At 54.7% G+C, this 22903-nt stretch overlaps 8 non-coding genes and 3 pseudogenes across 8 annotated transcripts; all 11 read right to left on the bottom strand.

Annotated features, from left to right (window-relative positions):
• Positions 1–1444: 1444 nt before the first annotated feature.
• LOC141268013 (5S ribosomal RNA) lies at positions 1445–1563 on the bottom strand (annotated as a pseudogene).
• Positions 1564–3248: 1685 nt separating this feature from the next.
• LOC141267444 (5S ribosomal RNA) lies at positions 3249–3367 on the bottom strand (annotated as a pseudogene).
• A 1685-nt stretch (positions 3368–5052) lies between these two features.
• Positions 5053–5171, bottom strand: LOC141266616 (5S ribosomal RNA). The gene has a single exon (XR_012320646.1). It is a non-coding gene; the product is annotated as a 5S ribosomal RNA (ribosomal RNA).
• Positions 5172–6856: 1685 nt separating this feature from the next.
• LOC141266826 (5S ribosomal RNA) lies at positions 6857–6975 on the bottom strand. Its single transcript, XR_012320848.1, has one exon. It is a non-coding gene; the product is annotated as a 5S ribosomal RNA (ribosomal RNA).
• Positions 6976–8660: 1685 nt separating this feature from the next.
• Positions 8661–8779, bottom strand: LOC141266825 (5S ribosomal RNA). Its single transcript, XR_012320847.1, has one exon. It is a non-coding gene; the product is annotated as a 5S ribosomal RNA (ribosomal RNA).
• Positions 8780–10485: 1706 nt separating this feature from the next.
• On the bottom strand, positions 10486–10604 carry LOC141267553 (5S ribosomal RNA; annotated as a pseudogene).
• A 1706-nt stretch (positions 10605–12310) lies between these two features.
• LOC141267035 (5S ribosomal RNA) lies at positions 12311–12429 on the bottom strand. The gene has a single exon (XR_012321054.1). It is a non-coding gene; the product is annotated as a 5S ribosomal RNA (ribosomal RNA).
• Positions 12430–14114: 1685 nt separating this feature from the next.
• LOC141266433 (5S ribosomal RNA) lies at positions 14115–14233 on the bottom strand. Its single transcript, XR_012320470.1, has one exon. It is a non-coding gene; the product is annotated as a 5S ribosomal RNA (ribosomal RNA).
• A 1714-nt stretch (positions 14234–15947) lies between these two features.
• Positions 15948–16066, bottom strand: LOC141270382 (5S ribosomal RNA). Its single transcript, XR_012321620.1, has one exon. It is a non-coding gene; the product is annotated as a 5S ribosomal RNA (ribosomal RNA).
• A 1698-nt stretch (positions 16067–17764) lies between these two features.
• LOC141266261 (5S ribosomal RNA) lies at positions 17765–17883 on the bottom strand. The gene has a single exon (XR_012320312.1). It is a non-coding gene; the product is annotated as a 5S ribosomal RNA (ribosomal RNA).
• Positions 17884–19573: 1690 nt separating this feature from the next.
• LOC141266774 (5S ribosomal RNA) lies at positions 19574–19692 on the bottom strand. The gene has a single exon (XR_012320799.1). It is a non-coding gene; the product is annotated as a 5S ribosomal RNA (ribosomal RNA).
• Between the last annotated feature and the right edge of the window lie 3211 nt (positions 19693–22903).

Raw genomic sequence — 22903 nt, 5'->3', positions numbered from 1 at the left:
AGGGTGAGTAGAGCGCGGTTAGTTGCTTTCTAATAGCCTGCAGCCGGGGATTAACTTTTAATGAAAGGGAGCAACCCTTTTGACTGTCTGCAGCGCGCCGTACCTAGGAAGCGCACACTCACACACAGCGAGCATGCACAAGTTGCTCGCACGAGACCACATTCCCTATTTGCACCTGCAGCTTTTCCGCCACCATGCGTCAGACTCTCCTGCCTGTCTTATTATTATTTCAGGGCCTTAGCAGGAACCACCCCCTCAATTCCCTCCCGCTCCTTCCTAGCACTGAGGTTAGCTCCTGGGCAGCTGTCTGATTGGGTTAGTTACACAAGCTTCTTTGAAGAAGAAGACGTTACTTCTGCTGGCCCTCGTTAGGCGGTCGCCCTCTAAAACCATCGCCTGGGCAGCTGCTGAAAGCCTGGCCCCTTCACAGCGCGAGATGCTTTTAACGCCATCATTTGCATACGGCCGGCTGCGGGGTCAATAAGCACTCCTAGCCGTGGCAAGGAGCTCGATGTGAGGCCTGGTAGAGGCGGCGCGGTTGCGTCCTTATCTTAGTGGTCTTGGGGGGCTTGGGAGGCTTGGGACTTCCAGCCTCTACTTTACGTAAGGTCGGTGTCCAGCAAGGCGCCACTCCATGCTAGCCGAGCTGGGCAAGATGGCAAAACGTCATCAAAATTGTCTACAATACCTGGTGTTCTCAGGAGGTGTCCCAACCAAGTATTTCCGAACCCATCTCTGCTTTGCTTCCGAGATCAGACGTATCCAAGGTGGTATGGTCAGTGGACGCTGCTTGGCCCATCGCCCGGCCAGCCTTCCTCAGGATCGCGTGGGGACGAGAACTCTGGCCGTTCTGGGGCGGTCTCCGAAGGACCGATGCATAGGCTGTGCCGTCCCTATAGGTGTTGTTTGTTGAGCAATGAAACACCTGCCGCATCAGATGTGTTTAAAAATGGCTCGGCGCAGGGTCTCCTGCAGGCTAAACCGTTCATCGCGGGGATGTGACAGAAAGAGCAAGCTGGACCCGCAACTTGGGGTGGAGCGAAACGCCCAGGAGTGAATGAAGGAAGAGGGTGAGATGGTTGCGAGTGAATTTGAGCTGCTCTTCGGGGGGGGGTCGTGTGGCCTGCAAAGGTGTTTTGCTTGGGTTGTGCTGTAAACTGGCCTCCAGGTTACCAGTGGTTGCCTCCAGGTCAGCGGTGGTTGCCTCCAGTCATGCGGGAGTCGCTGGTCCTGGTGAAAAGAAGCCTAGTATTAAAAGTAAATAAGCAACAATGCTGGAGGTCCACGGTGATGAGAAGGATGCTGGTATTTTGCAAGGATTAAATAGCGCAAGAGAGAAAGCAAATGAAAAGAAGAAAGGAGCATGTGTGCGCTTGTGAAAAAAGGAATGGAAAAAAGGCATAGAGGAGAGTGACCCCTGCTTGTGGAAGTAAGAAAAAGAAAAAGCCTACAGCACCTGGTATTCCCAGGCGGTCTCCCATCCAAGTACTAAGCAGGCCCAACCCTGCTTAGATTCCAAGATCAGACAAGATCAGGCGTGTTCATGGTGGTGTGGCCGTAGGCAGAGACAGGTCTCTCACTTGCTGCTTTTCTACTTTGACGTCCGGTTGCCGGCTGCCCTTTCCAGTGCTTAGTAAGACAAGGTGCTTTTGTGCTTTCCTTTCTCTTCACTTTTTTGCTGGCTCCTTAAAATGGTCTTGTAGACAGAATGCCCCGCTCACAGCCGCTGAGCTCACTGATCGGCTGCCGCGCTGTCGACGGAACGTCAGCGTCGCGGCCAATGCCACAGGCCGGGAGCAGCGGCGAGACTCACCGGTAGACCTGGGTAGGGTGAGTAGAGCGCGGTTAGTTGCTTTCTAATAGCCTGCAGCCGGGGATTAACTTTTAATGAAAGGGAGCAACCCTTTTGACTGTCTGCAGCGCGCCGTACCTAGGAAGCGCACACTCACACACAGCGAGCATGCACAAGTTGCTCGCACGAGACCACATTCCCTATTTGCACCTGCAGCTTTTCCGCCACCATGCGTCAGACTCTCCTGCCTGTCTTATTATTATTTCAGGGCCTTAGCAGGAACCACCCCCTCAATTCCCTCCCGCTCCTTCCTAGCACTGAGGTTAGCTCCTGGGCAGCTGTCTGATTGGGTTAGTTACACAAGCTTCTTTGAAGAAGAAGACGTTACTTCTGCTGGCCCTCGTTAGGCGGTCGCCCTCTAAAACCATCCCCTGGGCAGCTGCTGAAAGCCTGGCCCCTTCACAGCGCGAGATGCTTTTAACGCCATCATTTGCATACGGCCGGCTGCGGGGTCAATAAGCACTCCTAGCCGTGGCAAGGAGCTCGGTGTGAGGCCTGGTAGAGGCTGCGGGGTTGCGTCCTTATCTTAGAGGTCTTGGGGGGCTTGGGAGGCTTGGGACTTACAGCCTCTACTTTACGTAAGGTCGGTGTCCAGCAAGGCGCCACTCCATGCTAGCCGAGCTGGGCAAGATGGCAAAACGTCATCAAAATTGTCTACAATACCTGGTGTTCTCAGGAGGTGTCCCAACCAAGTATTTCCGAACCCATCTCTGCTTTGCTTCCGAGATCGGACGTATCCAAGGTGGTATGGTCAGTAGACGCTGCTTGGCCCATCGCCCGGCCAGCCTTCCTCAGGCTCGCGTGGGGACGAGAACTCTGGCCGTTCTGGGGCGGTCTCCGAAGGACCGATGCATAGGCTGTGCCGTCCCTATAGGTGTTGTTTGTTGAGCAATGAAACACCTGCCGCATCAGATGTGTTTAAAAATGGCTCGGCGCAGGGTCTCCTGCAGGCTAAACCATTCATCGCGGGGATGTGACAGAAAGAGCAAGCTGGACCGACAACTTGGGGTGGAGCGAAACGCCCAGGAGTGAATGAAGGAAGAGGGTGAGATGGTTGCAAGTGAATTTGAGCTGCTCTTCGGGGGGGTCGTGTGGCCTGCAAAGGTGTTTTGCTTGGGTTGTGCTGTAAACTGGCCTCCAGGTCAGGGGTGGTTGCCTCCAGTCATGCGGGAGTCGCTGGTCCTGGTGAAAAGAAGCCTAGTATTAAAAGTAAATAAGCAACAATGCTGGAGGCCCACGGTGATGAGAAGGATGCTGGTATTTTGCAAGGATTAAATAGCGCAAGAGAAAAAGCAAATGAAAAGAAGAAAGGAGCATGTGTGCGCTTGTGAAAAAAGGAATGGAAAAAAGGCATAGAGGAGAGTGACCCCTGCTGGTGGAAGTAAGAAAAAGAAAAAGCCTACAGCACCTGATATTCCCAGGCGGTCTCCCATCCAAGTACTAACCAAGCCCAACGCTGCTTAGCTTCCAAGATCAGACAAGATCGGGCGTGTTCAGGGTGGTGTGGCCATAGACAGAGACAGGCCTCTCACTTGCTGCTTTTCTACTTTGACGTCCGGTTGCCGGCTGCCCTTTCCAGTGCTTAGTAAGACAAGGTGCTTTTGTGCTTTCCTTTCTCTTCACTTTTTTGCTGGCTCCTTAAAAAGGTCTTGTAGACAGAACGCCCCGCTCAGAGCCGCTGAGCTCACTGATCGGCTGCCGCGCTGTCGACGGAACGTCAGCGTCGCGGCCAATGCCACAGGCCGGGAGCAGCGGCGAGACTCACCGGTAGACCTGGGTAGGGTGAGTAGAGCGCGGTTAGTTGCTTTCTAATAGCCTGCAGCCGGGGATTAACTTTTAATGAAAGGGAGCAACCCTTTTGACTGTCTGCAGCGCGCCGTACCTAGGAAGCGCACACTCACACACAGCGAGCATGCACAAGTTGCTCGCACGAGACCACATTCCCTATTTGCACCTGCAGCTTTTCCGCCACCATGCGTCAGACTCTCCTGCCTGTCTTATTATTATTTCAGGGCCTTAGCAGGAACCACCCCCTCAATTCCCTCCCGCTCCTTCCTAGCACTGAGGTTAGCTCCTGGGCAGCTGTCTGATTGGGTTAGTTACACAAGCTTCTTTGAAGAAGAAGACGTTACTTCTGCTAGCCCTCGTTAGGCGGTCGCCCTCTAAAACCATCCCCTGGGCAGCTGCTGAAAGCCTGGCCCCTTCACAGCGCGAGATGCTTTTAACGCCATCATTTGCATACGGCCGGCTGCGGGGTCAATAAGCACTCCTAGCCGTGGCAAGGAGCTCGGTGTGAGGCCTGGTAGAGGCTGCGGGGTTGCGTCCTTATCTTAGAGGTCTTGGGGGGCTTGGGAGGCTTGGGACTTACAGCCTCTACTTTACGTAAGGTCGGTGTCCAGCAAGGCGCCACTCCATGCTAGCCGAGCTGGGCAAGATGGCAAAACGTCATCAAAATTGTCTACAATACCTGGTGTTCTCAGGAGGTGTCCCAACCAAGTATTTCCGAACCCATCTCTGCTTTGCTTCCGAGATCGGACGTATCCAAGGTGGTATGGTCAGTAGACGCTGCTTGGCCCATCGCCCGGCCAGCCTTCCTCAGGTTCGCGTGGGGACGAGAACTCTGGCCGTTCTGGGGCGGTCTCCGAAGGACCGATGCATAGGCTGTGCCGTCCCTATAGGTGTTGTTTGTTGAGCAATGAAACACCTGCCGCATCAGATGTGTTTAAAAATGGCTCGGCGCAGGGTCTCCTGCAGGCTAAACCGTTCATCGCGGGGATGTGACAGAAAGAGCAAGCTGGACCGACAACTTGGGGTGGAGCGAAACGCCCAGGAGTGAATGAAGGAAGAGGGTGAGATGGTTGCAAGTGAATTTGAGCTGCTCTTCGGTGGGGTCGTGTGGCCTGCAAAGGTGTTTTGCTTGGGTTGTGCTGTAAACTGGCCTCCAGGTCAGGGGTGGTTGCCTCCAGTCATGCGGGAGTCGCTGGTCCTGGTGAAAAGAAGCCTAGTATTAAAAGTAAATAAGCAACAATGCTGGAGGTCCACGGTGATGAGAAGGATGCTGGTATTTTGCAAGGATTAAATAGCGCAAGAGAGAAAGCAAATGAAAAGAAGAAAGGAGCATGTGTGCGTTTGTGAAAAAAGGAATGGAAAAAAGGCATAGAGGAGAGTGACCCCTGCTTGTGGAAGTAAGAAAAAGCAAAAGCGTACAGCACCTGGTATTCCCAGGAGGTCTCCCATCTAAGTACTAACCAGGCCCAACCCTGCTTAGCTTCCAAGATCAGACGAGATCAGGCGTGTTCAGGGTGGTGTAGCCGTAGGCAGAGACAGGCCTCTCACTTGCTGCTTTTCTACTTTGACGTCCGGTTGCCGGCTGCCCTTTCCAGTGCTTAGTAAGACGAGGTGCTTTTGTGCTTTCCTTTCTCTTCACTTTTTTGCTGGCTCCTTAAAAAGGTCTTGTAGACAGAACGCCCCGCTCAGAGCCGCTGAGCTCACTGATCGGCTGCCGCGCTGTCGACGGAACGTCAGCGTCGCGGCCAATGCCACAGGCCGGGAGCAGCGGCGAGACTCACCGGTAGACCTGGGTAGGGTGAGTAGAGCGCGGTTAGTTGCTTTCTAATAGCCTGCAGCCGGGGATTAACTTTTAATGAAAGGGAGCAACCCTTTTGACTGTCTGCAGCGCGCCGTACCTAGGAAGCGCACACTCACACACAGCGAGCATGCACAAGTTGCTCGCACGAGACCACATTCCCTATTTGCACCTGCAGCTTTTCCGCCACCATGCGTCAGACTCTCCTGCCTGTCTTATTATTATTTCAGGGCCTTAGCAGGAACCACCCCCTCAATTCCCTCCCGCTCCTTCCTAGCACTGAGGTTAGCTCCTGGGCAGCTGTCTGATTGGGTTAGTTACACAAGCTTCTTTGAAGAAGAAGACGTTACTTCTGCTGGCCCTCGTTAGGCGGTCGCCCTATAAAACCATCCCCTGGGCAGCTGCTGAAAACCTGGCCCCTTCACAGCGCGAGATGCTTTTAACGCCATCATTTGCATACGGCCGGCTGCGGGGTCAATAAGCACTCCTAGCCGTGGCAAGGAGCTCGGTGTGAGGCCTGGTAGAGGCTGCGGGGTTGCGTCCTTATCTTAGAGGTCTTGGGGGGCTTGGGAGGCTTGGGACTTACAGCCTCTACTTTACGTAAGGTCGGTGTCCAGCAAGGCGCCACTCCATGCTAGCTGAGCTGGGCAAGATGGCAAAACGTCATCAAAATTGTCTACAATACCTGGTGTTCTCAGGAGGTGTCCCAACCAAGTATTTCCGAACCCATCTCTGCTTTGCTTCCGAGATCAGACGTATCCAAGGTGGTATGGTCAGTAGACGCTGCTTGGCCCATCGCCCGGCCAGCCTTCCTCAGGCTCGCGTGGGGACGAGAACTCTGGCCGTTCTGGGGCGGTCTCCGAAGGACCGATGCATAGGCTGTGCCGTCCCTATAGGTGTTGTTTGTTGAGCAATGAAACACCTGCCGCATCAGATGTGTTTAAAAATGGCTCGGCGCAGGGTCTCCTGCAGGCTAAACCGTTCATCGCGGGGATGTGACAGAAAGAGCAAGCTGGACCGACAACTTGGGGTGGAGCGAAACGCCCAGGAGTGAATGAAGGAAGAGGGTGAGATGGTTGCAAGTGAATTTGAGCTGCTCTTCGGGGGGGTCGTGTGGCCTGCAAAGGTGTTTTGCTTGGGTTGTGCTGTAAACTGGCCTCCAGGTCAGGGGTGGTTGCCTCCAGTCATGCGGGAGTCGCTGGTCCTGGTGAAAAGAAGCCTAGTATTAAAAGTAAATAAGCAACAATGCTGGAGGCCCACGGTGATGAGAAGGATGCTGGTATTTTGCAAGGATTAAATAGCGCAAGAGAGAAAGCAAATGAAAAGAAGAAAGGAGCATGTGTGCGCTTGTGAAAAAAGGAATGGAAAAAAGGCATAGAGGAGAGTGACCCCTGCTGGTGGAAGTAAGAAAAAGAAAAAGCCTACAGCACCTGATATTCCCAGGCGGTCTCCCATCCAAGTACTAACCAAGCCCAACCCTGCTTAGCTTCCAAGATCAGACAAGATCGGGCGTGTTCAGGGTGGTGTGGCCATAGACAGAGACAGGCCTCTCACTTGCTGCTTTTCTACTTTGACGTCCGGTTGCCGGCTGCCCTTTCCAGTGCTTAGTAAGCCAAGGTGCTTTTGTGCTTTCCTTTCTCTTCACTTTTTTGCTGGCTCCTTAAAAAGGTCTTGTAGACAGAACGCCCCGCTCAGAGCCGCTGAGCTCACTGATCGGCTGCCGCGCTGTCGACGGAACGTCAGCGTCGCGGCCAATGCCACAGGCCGGGAGCAGCGGCGAGACTCACCGGTAGACCTGGGTAGGGTGAGTAGAGCGCGGTTAGTTGCTTTCTAATAGCCTGCAGCCGGGGATTAACTTTTAATGAAAGGGAGCAACCCTTTTGACTGTCTGCAGCGCGCCGTACCTAGGAAGCGCACACTCACACACAGCGAGCATGCACAAGTTGCTCGCACGAGACCACATTCCCTATTTGCACCTGCAGCTTTTCCGCCACCATGCGTCAGACTCTCCTGCCTGTCTTATTATTATTTCAGGGCCTTAGCAGTAACCACCCCCTCAATTCCCTCCCGCTCCTTCCTAGCACTGAGGTTAGCTCCTGGGCAGCTGTCTGATTGGGTTAGTTACACAAGCTTCTTTGAAGAAGAAGACGTTACTTCTGCTGGCCCTCGTTAGGCGGTCGCCCTCTAAAACCATCCCCTGGGCAGCTGCTGAAAGCCTGGCCCCTTCACAGCGCGAGATGCTTTTAACGCCATCATTTGCATACGGCCGGCTGCGGGGTCAATAAGCACTCCTAGCCGTGGCAAGGAGCTCGGTGTGAGGCCTGGTAGAGGCTGCGGGGTTGCGTCCTTATCTTAGAGGTCTTGGGGGGCTTGGGAGGCTTGGGACTTACAGCCTCTACTTTACGTAAGGTCGGTGTCCAGCAAGGCGCCACTCCATGCTAGCCGAGCTGGGCAAGATGGCAAAACGTCATCAAAATTGTCTACAATACCTGGTGTTCTCAGGAGGTGTCCCAACCAAGTATTTCCGAACCCATCTCTGCTTTGCTTCCGAGATCGGACGTATCCAAGGTGGTATGGTCAGTAGACGCTGCTTGGCCCATCGCCCGGCCAGCCTTCCTCAGGCTCGCGTGGGGACGAGAACTCTGGCCGTTCTGGGGCGGTCTCCGAAGGACCGATGCATAGGCTGTGCCGTCCCTATAGGTGTTGTTTGTTGAGCAATGAAACACCTGCCGCATCAGATGTGTTTAAAAATGGCTCGGCGCAGGGTCTCCTGCAGGCTAAACCGTTCATCGCGGGGATGTGACAGAAAGAGCAAGCTGGACCGACAACTTGGGGTGGAGCGAAACGCCCAGGAGTGAATGAAGGAAGAGGGTGAGATGGTTGCAAGTGAATTTGAGCTGCTCTTCGGGGGGGTCGTGTGGCCTGCAAAGGTGTTTTGCTTGGGTTGTGCTGTAAACTGGCCTCCAGGTCAGGGGTGGTTGCCTCCAGTCATGCGGGAGTCGCTGGTCCTGGTGAAAAGAAGCCTAGTATTAAAAGTAAATAAGCAACAATGCTGGAGGCCCACGGTGATGAGAAGGATGCTGGTATTTTGCAAGGATTAAATAGCGCAAGAGAGAAAGCAAATGAAAAGAAGAAAGGAGCATGTGTGCGTTTGTGAAAAAAGGAATGGAAAAAAGGCATAGAGGAGAGTGACCCCTGCTGGTGGAAGTAAGAAAAAGAAAAAGCCTACAGCACCTGATATTCCCAGGCGGTCTCCCATCCAAGTACTAACCAAGCCCAACCCTGCTTAGCTTCCAAGATCAGACAAGATCGGGCGTGTTCAGGGTGGTGTGGCCATAGACAGAGACAGGCCTCTCACTTGCTGCTTTTCTACTTTGACGTCCGGTTGCCGGCTGCCCTTTCCAGTGCTTAGTAAGACAAGGTGCTTTTGTGCTTTCCTTTCTCTTCACTTTTTTGCTGGCTCCTTAAAAAGGTCTTGTAGACAGAACGCCCCGCTCAGAGCCGCTGAGCTCACTGATCGGCTGCCGCGCTGTCGACGGAACGTCAGCGTCGCGGCCAATGCCACAGGCCGGGAGCAGCGGCGAGACTCACCGGTAGACCTGGGTAGGGTGAGTAGAGCGCGGTTAGTTGCTTTCTAATAGCCTGCAGCCGGGGATTAACTTTTAATGAAAGGGAGCAACCCTTTTGACTGTCTGCAGCGCGCCGTACCTAGGAAGCGCACACTCACACACAGCGAGCATGCACAAGTTGCTCGCACGAGACCACATTCCCTATTTGCACCTGCAGCTTTTCCGCCACCATGCGTCAGACTCTCCTGCCTGTCTTATTATTATTTCAGGGCCTTAGCAGGAACCACCCCCTCAATTCCCTCCCGCTCCTTCCTAGCACTGAGGTTAGCTCCTGGGCAGCTGTCTGATTGGGTTAGTTACACAAGATTCTTTGAAGAAGAAGACGTTACTTCTGCTGGCCCTCGTTAGGCGGTCGCCCTCTAAAACCATCCCCTGGGCAGCTGCTGAAAGCCTGGCCCCTTCACAGCGCGAGATGCTTTTAACGCCATCATTTGCATACGGCCGGCTGCGGGGTCAATAAGCACTCCTAGCCGTGGCAAGGAGCTCGGTGTGAGGCCTGGTAGAGGCTGCGGGGTTGCGTCCTTATCTTAGAGGTCTTGGGGGGCTTGGGAGGCTTGGGACTTACAGCCTCTACTTTACGTAAGGTCGGTGTCCAGCAAGGCGCCACTCCATGCTAGCCGAGCTGGGCAAGATGGCAAAACGTCATCAAAATTGTCTACAATACCTGGTGTTCTCAGGAGGTGTCCCAACCAAGTATTTCCGAACCCATCTCTGCTTTGCTTCCGAGATCGGACGTATCCAAGGTGGTATGGTCAGTAGACGCTGCTTGGCCCATCGCCCGGCCAGCCTTCCTCAGGCTCGCGTGGGGACGAGAACTCTGGCCGTTCTGGGGCGGTCTCCGAAGGACCGATGCATAGGCTGTGCCGTCCCTATAGGTGTTGTTTGTTGAGCAATGAAACACCTGCCGCATCAGATGTGTTTAAAAATGGCTCGGCGCAGGGTCTCCTGCAGGCTAAACCGTTCATCGCGGGGATGTGACAGAAAGAGCAAGCTGGACCGACAACTTGGGGTGGAGCGAAACGCCCAGGAGTGAATGAAGGAAGAGGGTGAGATGGTTGCAAGTGAATTTGAGCTGCTCTTCGGGGGGGTCGTGTGGCCTGCAAAGGTGTTTTGCTTGGGTTGTGCTGTAAACTGGCCTCCAGGTTACCGGTGGTTGCCTCCAGGTCAGCGGTGGTTGCCTCCAGTCATGCGGGAGTCGCTGGTCCTGGTGAAAAGAAGCCTAGTATTAAAAGTAAATAAGCAACAATGCTGGAGGCCCACGGTGATGAGAAGGATGCTGGTATTTTGCAAGGATTAAATAGCGCAAGAGAGAAAGCAAATGAAAAGAAGAAAGGAGCATGTGTGCGCTTGTGAAAAAAGGAATGGAAAAAAGGCATAGAGGAGAGTGACCCCTGCTGGTGGAAGTAAGAAAAAGAAAAAGCCTACAGCACCTGATATTCCCAGGCGGTCTCCCATCCAAGTACTAACCAAGCCCAACCCTGCTTAGCTTCCAAGACCAGACAAGATCGGGCGTGTTCAGGGTAGTGTGGCCATAGACAGAGACAGGCCTCTCACTTGCTGCTTTTCTACTTTGACGTCCGGTTGCCGGCTGCCCTTTCCAGTGCTTAGTAAGACAAGGTGCTTTTGTGCTTTCCTTTCTCTTCACTTTTTTGCTGGCTCCTTAAAAAGGTCTTGTAGACAGAACGCCCCGCTCAGAGCCGCTGAGCTCACTGATCGGCTGCCGCGCTGTCGACGGAACGTCAGCGTCGCGGCCAATGCCACAGGCCGGGAGCAGCGGCGAGACTCACCGGTAGACCTGGGTAGGGTGAGTAGAGCGCGGTTAGTTGCTTTCTAATAGCCTGCAGCCGGGGATTAACTTTTAATGAAAGGGAGCAACCCTTTTGACTGTCTGCAGCGCGCCGTACCTAGGAAGCGCACACTCACACACAGCGAGCATGCACAAGTTGCTCGCACGAGACCACATTCCCTATTTGCACCTGCAGCTTTTCCGCCACCATGCGTCAGACTCTCCTGCCTTTCTTATTATTATTTCAGGGCCTTAGCAGGAACCACCCCCTCAATTCCCTCCCGCTCCTTCCTAGCACTGAGGTTAGCTCCTGGGCAGCTGTCTGATTGGGTTAGTTACACAAGCTTCTTTGAAGAAGAAGACGTTACTTCTGCTGGCCCTCGTTAGGCGGTCGCCCTCTAAAACCATCCCCTGGGCAGCTGCTGAAAGCCTGGCCCCTTCACAGCGCGAGATGCTTTTAACGCCATCATTTGCATACGGCCGGCTGCGGGGTCAATAAGCACTCCTAGCCGTGGCAAGGAGCTCGGTGTGAGGCCTGGTAGAGGCTGCGGGGTTGCGTCCTTATCTTAGAGGTCTTGGGGGGCTTGGGAGGCTTGGGACTTACAGCCTCTACTTTACGTAAGGTCGGTGTCCAGCAAGGCGCCACTCCATGCTAGCCGAGCTGGGCAAGATGGCAAAACGTCATCAAAATTGTCTACAATACCTGGTGTTCTCAGGAGGTGTCCCAACCAAGTATTTCCGAACCTATCTCTGCTTTGCTTCCGAGATCGGACGTATCCAAGGTGGTATGGTCAGTAGACGCTGCTTGGCCCATCGCCCGGCCAGCCTTCCTCAGGCTCGCGTGGGGACGAGAACTCTGGCCGTTCTGGGGCGGTCTCCGAAGGACCGATGCATAGGCTGTGCCGTCCCTATAGGTGTTGTTTGTTGAGCAATGAAACACCTGCCGCATCAGATGTGTTTAAAAATGGCTCGGCGCAGGGTCTCCTGCAGGCTAAACCGTTCATCGCGGGGATGTGACAGAAAGAGCAAGCTGGACCAACAACTTGGGGTGCAGCGAAACGCCCAGGAGTGAATGAAGGAAGAGGGTGAGATGGTTGCAAGTGAATTTGAGCTGCTCTTCGGGGGGGTCGTGTGGCCTGCAAAGGTGTTTTGCTTGGGTTGTGCTGTAAACTGGCCTCCAGGTCAGCAGTGGTTGCCTCCAGGTCAGCGGTGGTTGCCTCCAGTCATGCGGGAGTCGCTGGTCCTGGTGAAAAGAAGCCTAGTATTAAAAGTAAATAAGCAACAATGCTGGAGGTCCACGGTGATGAGAAGGATGCTGGTATTTTGCAAGGATTAAATAGCGCAAGAGAGAAAGCAAATGAAAAGAAGAAAGGAGCATGTGTGCGTTTGTGAAAAAAGGAATGGAAAAAAGGCATAGAGGAGAGTGACCCCTGCTTGTGGAAGTAAGAAAAAGCAAAAGCGTACAGCACCTGGTATTCCCAGGAGGTCTCCCATCTAAGTACTAACCAGGCCTGACCCTGCTTAGCTTCCAAGATCAGACGAGATCAGGCGTGTTCAGGGTGGTGTGGCCGTAGGCAGAGACAGGCCGCTCACTTGCTGCTTTTCTACTTTGACGTCCGGTTGCCGGCTGCCCTTTCCAGTGCTTAGTAAGACGAGGTGCTTTTGTGCTTTCCTTTCTCTTCACTTTTTTGCTGGCTCCTTAAAAAGGTCTTGTAGACAGAACGCCCCGCTCAGAGCCGCTGAGCTCACTGATCGGCTGCCGCGCTGTCGACGGAACGTCAGCGTCGCGGCCAATGCCACAGGCCGGGAGCAGCGGCGAGACTCACCGGTAGACCTGGGTAGGGTGAGTAGAGCACGGTTAGTTGCTTTCTAATAGCCTGCAGCCGGGGATTAACTTTTAATGAAAGGGAGCAACCCTTTTGACTGTCTGCAGCGCGCCGTACCTAGGAAGCGCACACTCACACACAGCGAGCATGCACAAGTTGCTCGCACGAGACCACATTCCCTATTTGCACCTGCAGCTTTTCCGCCACCATGCGTCAGACTCTCCTGCCTGTCTTATTATTATTTCAGGGCCTTAGCAGGAACCACCCCCTCAATTCCCTCCCGCTCCTTCCTAGCACTGAGGTTAGCTCCTGGGCAGCTGTCTGATTGGGTTAGTTACACAAGCTTCTTTGAAGAAGAAGACGTTACTTCTGCTGGCCCTCGTTAGGCGGTCGCCCTCTAAAACCATCCCCTGGGCAGCTGCTGAAAGCCTGGCCCCTTCACAGCGCGAGATGCTTTTAACGCCATCATTTGCATACGGCCGGCTGCGGGGTCAATAAGCACTCCTAGCCGTGGCAAGGAGCTCGGTGTGAGGCCTGGTAGAGGCTGCGGGGTTGCGTCCTTATCTTAGAGGTCTTGGGGGGCTTGGGAGGCTTGGGACTTACAGCCTCTACTTTACGTAAGGTCGGTGTCCAGCAAGGCGCCACTCCATGCTAGCCGAGCTGGGCAAGATGGCAAAACGTCATCAAAATTGTCTACAATACCTGGTGTTCTCAGGAGGTGTCCCAACCAAGTATTTCCGAACCCATCTCTGCTTTGCTTCCGAGATCGGACGTATCCAAGGTGGTATGGTCAGTAGACGCTGCTTGGCCCATCGCCCGGCCAGCCTTCCTCAGGCTCGCGTGGGGACGAGAACTCTGGCCGTTCTGGGGCGGTCTCCGAAGGACCGATGCATAGGCTGTGCCGTCCCTATAGGTGTTGTTTGTTGAGCAATGAAACACCTGCCGCATCAGATGTGTTTAAAAATGGCTCGGCGCAGGGTCTCCTGCAGGCTAAACCGTTCATCGCGGGGATGTGACAGAAAGAGCAAGCTGGACCGACAACTTGGGGTGGAGCGAAACGCCCAGGAGTGAATGAAGGAAGAGGGTGAGATGGTTGCAAGTGAATTTGAGCTGCTCTTCGGGGGGGTCGTGTGGCCTGCAAAGGTGTTTTGCTTGGGTTGTGCTGTAAACTGGCCTCCAGGTCAGGGGTGGTTGCCTCCAGTCATGCGGGAGTCGCTGGTCCTGGTGAAAAGAAGCCTAGTATTAAAAGTAAATAAGCAACAATGCTGGAGGCCCACGGTGATGAGAAGGATGCTGGTATTTTGCAAGGATTAAATAGCGCAAGAGAGAAAGCAAATGAAAAGAAGAAAGGAGCATGTGTGCGCTTGTGAAAAAAGGAATGGAAAAAAGGCATAGAGGAGAGTGACCCTTGCTGGTGGAAGTAAGAAAAAGCAAAAGCCTACAGCACCTGGTATTCCCAGGCAGTCTCCCATCCAAGTACTAAACAGGCCCAACCCTGCTTAGCTTCCAAGATCAGACGAGATCGGGCATGTTCAGGGTGGTGTGGCCGTAGGCAGAGACAGGCCTCTCACTTGCTGCTTTTCTACTTTGACGTTCGGTTGCCGGCTGCCCTTTCCAGTGCTTAGTAAGACAAGGTGCTTTTGTGCTTTCCTTTCTCTTCACTTTTTTGCTGGCTCCTTAAAAAGGTCTTGTAGACAGAACGCCCCGCTCAGAGCCGCTGAGCTCACTGATCGGCTGCCGCGCTGTCGACGGAACGTCAGCGTCGCGGCCAATGCCACAGGCCGGGAGCAGCGGCGAGACTCATCGGTAGACCTGGGTAGGGTGAGTAGAGCGCGGTTAGTTGCTTTCTAATAGCCTGCAGCCGGGGATTAACTTTTAATGAAAGGGAGCAACCCTTTTGACTGTCTGCAGCGCGCCGTACCTAGGAAGCGCACACTCACACACAGCGAGCATGCACAAGTTGCTCGCACGAGACCACATTCCCTATTTGCACCTGCAGCTTTTCCGCCACCATGCGTCAGACTCTCCTGCCTGTCTTATTATTATTTCAGGGCCTTAGCAGGAACCACCCCCTCAATTCCCTCCCGCTCCTTCCAAGCACTGAGGTTAGCTCCTGGGCAGCTGTCTGATTGGGTTAGTTACACAAGCTTCTTTGAAGAAGAAGACGTTACTTCTGCTGGCCCTCGTTAGGCGGTCGCCCTCTAAAACCATCCCCTGGGCAGCTGCTGAAAGCCTGGCCCCTTCACAGCGCGAGAGAGATGCTTTTAACGCCATCATTTGCATACGGCCGGCTGCGGGGTCAATAAGCACTCCTAGCTGTGGCAAGGAGCTCGGCGTGAGGCCTGGTAGAGGCGGAGGGGTTGCTTCCTTATCTTAGAGGTCTTGGGGGGCTTGGGAGGCTTGGGACTTCCAGCCTCTACTTTACGTAAGGTCGGTGTCCAGCAAGGCGCCACTCCATGCTAGCCGAGCTGGGCAAGATGGCAAAACGTCATCAAAATTGTCTACAATACCTGGTGTTCTCAGGAGGTGTCCCAACCAAGTATTTCCGAACCCATCTCTGCTTTGCTTCCGAGATCGGACGTATCCAAGGTGGTATGGCCAGTAGACGCTGCTTGGCCCATCGCCCGGCCAGCCTTCCTCAGGATCGCGTGGGGACGAGAACTCTGGCCGTTCTGGGGCGGTCTCCGAAGGACCGATGCATAGGCTGTGCCGTCCCTATAGGTGTTGTTTGTTGAGCAATGAAACACCTGCCGCATCAGATGTGTTTAAAAATGGCTCGGCGCAGGGTCTCCTGCAGGCTAAACCGTTCATCGCGGGGATGTGACAGAAAGAGCAAGCTGGACCCGCAACTTGGGGTGGAGCGAAACGCCCAGGAGTGAATGAAGGAAGAGGGTGAGATGGTTGCGAGTGAATTTGAGCTGCTCTTCGGGGGGGGGGTCGTGTGGCCTGCAAAGGTGTTTTGCTTGGGCTGTGCTGTAAACTGGCCTCCAGGTTACCAGTGGTTGCCTCCAGGTCAGCGGTGGTTGCCTCCAGTCATGCGGGAGTCGCTGGTCCTGGTGAAAAGAAGCCTAGTATTAAAAGTAAATAAGCAACAATGCTGGAGGTCCACGGTGATGAGAAGGATGCTGGTATTTTGCAAGGATTAAATAGCGCAAGAGAGAAAGCAAATGAAAAGAAGAAAGGAGCATGTGTGCGCTTGTGAAAAAAGGAATGGAAAAAAAGGCATAGAGGAGAGTGACCCCTGCTTGTGGAAGTAAGAAAAAGCAAAAGCCTACAGCACCTGGTATTCCCAGGCGGTCTCCCATCAAAGTACTAACCAGGCCCAACCCTGCTTAGCTTCCAAGATCAGACGAGATCGGGCGTGTTCATGGTGGTGTGGCCGTAGGCAGAGACAGGCCTCTCACTTGCTGCTTTTCCACTTTGACGTCCGGTTGCCAGCTGCCCTTTCCAGTGCTTAGTAAGACAAGGTGCTTTTGTGCTTTCCTTTCTCTTCACTTTTTTGCTGGCTCCTTAAAAAGGTCTTGTAGACAGAACGCCCCGCTCAGAGCCGCTGAGCTCACTGATCGGCTGCCGCGCTGTCGACGGAACGTCAGCGTCGCGGCCAATGCCACAGGCCGGGAGCAGCGGCGAGACTCACCGGTAGACCTGGGTAGGGTGAGTAGAGCGCGGTTAGTTGCTTTCTAATAGCCTGCAGCCGGGGATTAACTTTTAATGAAAGGGAGCAACCCTTTTGACTGTCTGCAGCGCGCCGTACCTAGGAAGCGCACACTCACACACAGCGAGCATGCACAAGTTGCTCGCACGAGACCACATTCCCTATTTGCACCTGCAGCTTTTCCGCCACCATGCGTCAGACTCTCCTGCCTGTCTTATTATTATTTCAGGGCCTTAGCAGGAACCACCCCCTCAATTCCCTCCCGCTCCTTCCTAGCACTGAGGTTAGCTCCTGGGCAGCTGTCTGATTGGGTTAGTTACACAAGCTTCTTTGAAGAAGAAGACGTTACTTCTGCTGGCCCTCGTTAGGCGGTCGCCCTCTAAAACCATCCCCTGGGCAGCTGCTGAAAGCCTGGCCCCTTCACAGCGCGAGATGCTTTTAACGCCATCATTTGCATACGGCCGGCTGCGGGGTCAATAAGCACTCCTAGCCGTGGCAAGGAGCTCGGTGTGAGGCCTGGTAGAGGCGGCGGGGTTGCGTCCTTATCTTAGAGGTCTTGGGAGGCTTGGGACTTCCAGCCTCTACTTTACGTAAGGTCGGTGTCCAGCAAGGCGCCACTCCATGCTAGCCGAGCTGGGCAAGATGGCAAAACGTCATCAAAATTGTCTACAATACCTGGTGTTCTCAGGAGGTGTCCCAACCAAGTATTTCCGAACCCATCTCTGCTTTGCTTCCGAGATCGGACGTATCCAAGGTGGTATGGCCAGTAGACGCTGCTTGGCCCATCGCCCGGCCAGCCTTCCTCAGGCTCGCGTGGGGACGAGAACTTTGGCCGTTCTGGGGCGGTCTCCGAAGGACCGATGCATAGGCTGTGCCGTCCCTATAGGTGTTGTTTGTTGAGCAATGAAACACCTGCCGCATCAGATGTGTTTAAAAATGGCTCGGCGCAGGGTCTCCTGCAGGCTAAACCGTTCATCGCGGGGATGTGACAGAAAGAGCAAGCTGGACCCGCAACTTGGGGTGGAGCGAAACGCCCAGGAGTGAATGAAGGAAGAGGGTGAGATGGTTGCGAGTGAATTTGAGCTGCTCTTCGGGGGGGGTCGTGTGGCCTGCAAAGGTGTTTTGCTTGGGTTGTGCTGTAAACTGGCCTCCGGGTTACCAGTGGTTGCGTCCAGGTCAGCGGTGGTTGCCTCCAGTCATGCGGGAGTCGCTGGTCCTGGTGAAAAGAAGCCTAGTATTAAAAGTAAATAAGCTACAATGCTGGAGGTCCACGGTGATGAGAAGGATGCTGGTATTTTGCAAGGATTAAATAGCGCAAGAGAGAAAGCAAATGAAAAGAAGAAAGGAGCATGTGTGCGCTTGTGAAAAAAGGAATGGAAAAAAGGCATAGAGGAGAGTGACCCCTGCTGGTGGAAGTAAGAAAAAGCAAAAGCCTACAGCACCTGGTATTCCCAGGTGGTCTCCCATCCAAGTACTAACCAGGCCAAACCCTGCTTAGCTTCCAAGATCAAACGAGATCGGGCGTGTTCAGGGTGGTGTGGCCGTAGGCAGGGACATGCCTCTCACTTGCTGCTTTTCTACTTTGACGTCCGGTTGCCGGCTGCCCTTTCCAGTGCTTAGTAAGATAACGTGCTTTTGTGCTTTCCTTTCTCTTCACTTTTTTGCTGGCTCCTTAAAAAGGTCTTGTAGACAGAACGCCCCGCTCAGAGACGCTGAGCTCACTGATCGGCTGCCGCGCTGTCGACGGAACGTCAGCGTCGCGGCCAATGCCACAGGCCAGGAGCAGCGGCGAGACTCACCGGTAGACCTGGGTAGGGTGAGTAGAGCGCGGTTATTTGCTTTCTAATAGCCTGCAGCCGGGGATTAACTTTTAATGAAAGGGAGCAACCCTTTTGACTGTCTGCAGCGCGCCGTACCTAGGAAGCGCACACTCACACACAGCGAGCATGCACAAGTTGCTCGCACGAGACCACATTCCCTATTTGCACCTGCAGCTTTTCCGCCACCATGCGTCAGACTCTCCTGCCTGTCTTATTATTATTTCAGGGCCTTAGCAGGAACCACCCCCTCAATTCCCTCCCGCTCCTTCCTAGCACTGAGGTTAGCTCCTGGGCAGCTGTCTGATTGGGTTAGTTACACAAGCTTCTTTGAAGAAGAAGACGTTACTTCTGCTGGCCCTCGTTAGGCGGTCGCCCTCTAAAACCATCCCCTGGGCAGCTGCTGAAAGCCTGGCCCCTTCACAGCGCGAGATGCTTTTAACGCCATCATTTGCATACGGCCGGCTGCGGGGTCAATAAGCACTCCTAGCCGTGGCAAGGAGCTCGGTGTGAGGCCTGGTAGAGGCGGCGGGGTTGCGTCCTTATCTTAGAGGTCTTGGGGGGCTTGGGACTTCCATCCTCTACTTTACGTAAGGTCGGTGTCCAGCAAGGCGCCACTCCATGCTAGCCGAGCTGCGCAAGATGGCAAAACGTCATCAAAATTGTCTACAATACCTGGTGTTCTCAGGAGGTGTCCCAACCAAGTATTTCCGAACCCATCTCTGCTTTGCTTCCGAGATCGGACGTATCCAAGGTGGTATGGCCAGTAGACGCTGCTTGGCCCATCGACCGGCCAGCCTTCCTCAGGCTCGCGTGGGGACGAGAACTCTGGCCGTTCTGGGGCGGTCTCCGAAGGACCGATGCATAGGCTGTGCCGTCCCTATAGGTGTTGTTTGTTGAGCAATGAAACACCTGCCGCATCAGATGTGTTTAAAAATGGCTCGGCGCAGGGTCTCCTGCAGGCTAAACCGTTCATCGCGGGGATGTGACAGAAAGAGCAAGCTGGACCCACAACTTGGGGTGGAGCGAAACGCCCAGGAGTGAATGAAGGAAGAGGGTGAGATGGTTGCGAGTGAATTTGAGCTGCTCTTCGGGGGGGGTCGTGTGGCCTGCAAAGGTGTTTTGCTTGGGTTGTGCTGTAAACTGGCCTCCAGGTCAGCGGTGGTTTCCTCCAGTCATGCGGGAGTCGCTGGTCCTGGTGAAAAGAAGCCTAGTATTAAAAGTAAATAAGCAACAATGCTGGAGGTCCACGGTGATGAGAAGGATGCTGGTATTTTGCAAGGATTAAATAGCGCAAGAGAGAAAGCAAATGAAAAGAAGAAAGGAGCATGTGTGCGCTTGTGAAAAAAGGAATGGAAAAAAGGCATGGAAAAAAGGCATAGAGGAGAGTGACCCCTGCTGGTGGAAGTAAGAAAAAGCAAAAGCCTACAGCACCTGGTATTCCCAGGCGGTCTCCCATCCAGGTACTAACCAGGCCCAACCCTGCTTAGCTTCCAAGATCAGACAAGATTGGGCATGTTCAGGGTGGTGTGGCAATAGGCAGAGACAGGCCTCTCACTTGCTGCTTTTCCACTTTGACGTCCGGTTGCCGGCTGCCCTTTCCAGTGCTTAGTAAGATAAGGTGCTTTTGTGCTTTCCTTTCTCTTCAGTTTTTTGCTGGCTCCTTAAAAAGGTCTTGTAGACAGAACGCCCCGCTCAGAGACGCTGAGCTCACTGATCGGCTGCCGCGCTGTCGACGGAATGTCAGCGTCGCTGCCAATGCCACAGGCCGGGAGCAGCGGCGAGACTCACCGGTAGACCTGGGTAGGGTGAGTAGAGCGCGGTTAGTTGCTTTCTAATAGCCTGCAGCCGGGGATTAACTTTTAATGAAAGGGAGCAACCCTTTTGACTGTCTGCAGCGCGCCATACCTAGGAAGCGCACACTCACACACAGCGAGCATGCACAAGTTGCTCGCACGAGACCACATTCCCTATTTGCACCTGCAGCTTTTCCGCCACCATGCGTCAGACTCTCCTGCCTGTCTTATTATTATTTCAGGGCCTTAGCAGGAACCACCCCCTCAATTCCCTCCCGCTCCTTCCTAGCACTGAGGTTAGTGTAGCACCCTGAGGATTCGGCTGCTACAGGGGTATTGCACCTCAAGCCAGAGGTGTGATATTCCACTCCCGGGTAAGGATGGAGTGTGGAGCTGAGCTCAGTAGGCTGCATGCACTACACACATCCCATTTCCGGAGGGCAGACCAACGGTACTCCCACTTAGAAATGTGCAGGTACGACCGAGTCTGTCCTTGGCTGGAGTGGGAGGGGGGGTGGAACATCCCAGTAGTGTAGGGGCAGATAGGGGGAGCAGTCTGGGTAAAGTTAGGAGCTCATTGGGTGCTGGTCACCTGAGCTCACACATAGAGGGAGTATATAAGGTGGGCACCATCTTAGGACAGGGTCTTTTTGCAGAGTGAGGGTCAGTCTGTCAGTCTTTTGTGGAGTGAGTAGAGGAAGAAAGCAGAAGAGCAGAGCAGCCCCAGGCCAAGAGAGAGGAGAAAGAAAGACCCAGAGGGGGAGAAAGAAGGAACTCTGAGAGCCCAAACTAAATCCAAGGGTGAAGAGTTGGCAACAGGGTACCGGATCCCAAGCTGGCAGAGGCTACAGCACACCTTAGCCAGAGACCGGAGGTCGTGGGCAGGATCTGCCACGACCACCCACTAAATCCACCCGGAAGGCAGACCAGGAATAGGGTCAGGGAACCCAGAGACAAGGGTTTACCACCAAGAGGCCCGAGGGAGCCGGACATAGGTGGATCCCTGGTGGGGAAGGCCAGAGAAGAGGACAGGACAGAAAGGGAGCTCAGAACCACGCTCCGGAACTACTTGGGGGTTGGTCGAGTCCAGGACCTGGTGGACGCAGCACGGCTCGGGTGGTCACTCAAGGCCGGAGTGACCGGTACAAAAACAGCAGTAAGTAAAAACCCTGAACTGCACAACCCGACTCTGACTCTCATTACCATCTTCACTGCACTTCCACAACCACCATCCTCTGCACCTGACCCCCTGAGGCCATACCCCTCCCGTTGGGGGTTATACTACCGAAGCTGCACAAACACCATCAGCCTCAGCGGACCCTGCTGCAGCGGCGGCCGTACTGACCGCAATTCAACGGGTGGCGTAGTCGACATAAAAGAACATCTAGTAACATCATAAGGACTGCCACACACTGAGCTTGACACCCTGGGCACGGACCGGGTCACCGCCACTCGGAGACTACAACCCCCATCTGATCCGGCTCCGGGTATTCCCCAAACAACACTGGCCCAGGGGGCGCATCAACTTTGGCGTAGTCGGCAGGATAACGTGCCCGCAACAACCGGGTACTGCGTGCCTGAAGAAAAGTTCACCGTTACCTCAAAAAGAAGTCTCCTGCCGGTTCCGGAGGGTCCCCGCCAACGGGCCCCATCACAGGTCGTTTCCCGCCGGTTGTCCGCCATTTGCAGCTTTTTCCCGCCATCCATGGAGTTTCCCGCCACTGGGAGACGATTCCCGCCATTTCCAAAGATTTCCCGCCTTGGGGGAGCGGACGCCATTATGGGCGTGCCAGAGGGTGGCAAAAGGCCACCTCCCATCGTGGGCCAGGTCGAAGAATGGCGCCAAAAGTGGAAACCGCCCCCACCAGCAGAGACTGTGATGATTGATATGTCCATCAGCGTGAGAGAACTGCCCCTGGAACTGACAATCACAAAGTTGCCCCGGGACCACCTTCAATGTGGGCGGAGACAAAAGAAAAGAACGAAGATGGGTGCCGCCTGGAGCAGTCCAGAGAGAGCGCACCCGGAGACGAGAAGCCTGGAGAAGAGTCCAGAGAAAGCACACCCGGAGATGGAGGGAGAGCCAGGCAGCACCGACCCAGTGGTCAGGAGCCTGATGCGGGCCGCCACTCCAGGCAGCACCGACCCAGTGGTCAGGAGCCTGTTGCCGGTCGCCACTCCAGAAAGCCTGCTGGAGATTCTAGCACAGCTCCCCCGAGATCGGGAGTGTGCACAGACTGCGCTGGAGGGCCTCGCACAGAGGTTGGCCCGGGTGCAACGAGAGACGTTGGCGGAGTGGAGCCGAGAGATGGCCCAGCAGACCGAGACTCGTCAGCGGAGCACGCCACCCGAGACGAGGAGACAGACCGCCTCTGAGGATGGCGCAGGAGGACTGAAGGCCGGAGACGGCGCCGAGAAGGGAGCCGAACGAATGGAGGCAGGTAAAGGGGACGTCACTACCCCGAGCCGGGAAACCGCGTGCCTGCCCCAGCTCCCCGTCGCAGAGCCCGAAGTACCCCCTGCGGTGCCCGTCGCTGCAACGTCACCGCCGCAGACTAGGCCTCAAACGGAAGCCGCGACCCCTGTGACGTCACACGCCTCGACCCCGAGCGTGGTCAAGCAGGAAGTACCATCGGCCTGGTCGCAAGGCCTAGTACCCCCGGGCGACGCAATACCAACAGCGCCCCCTACCTCCGCGGAGCCCCCGGCCTGGTCGCAGGGCCAAGTAACACAGGGCGCCGCCGTTCTTACGGTGCCCTTTACTTTCAAGGTGCCCCAGGCCTGGTCGCAAGGCCTGGTTAACCCGGGCGCCGCTACCACCACTGCGCCCATAAAAACAAGAGTGCCGCACCTGGGTGAAGACCTGTTCGCCCAACATACGTGCCCGGATGGGCAGCCCTTCGTATGGCCCCAGGAATACATCCAGCTGGAGCTGCAAAAAGCAAGGGCCATGTGC

The sequence above is a fragment of the Phyllobates terribilis genome, unplaced genomic scaffold (genome assembly GCF_046119375.1).
Source record: "Phyllobates terribilis strain yellow unplaced genomic scaffold, ASM4611937v1 Scaffold_4__5_contigs__length_816908805, whole genome shotgun sequence".
NCBI lineage: Eukaryota > Metazoa > Chordata > Amphibia > Anura > Dendrobatidae > Phyllobates > Phyllobates terribilis.
Note: the sequence above shows the minus strand (reverse complement) of the source record. Positions and strands in the feature narration are given on the sequence as shown.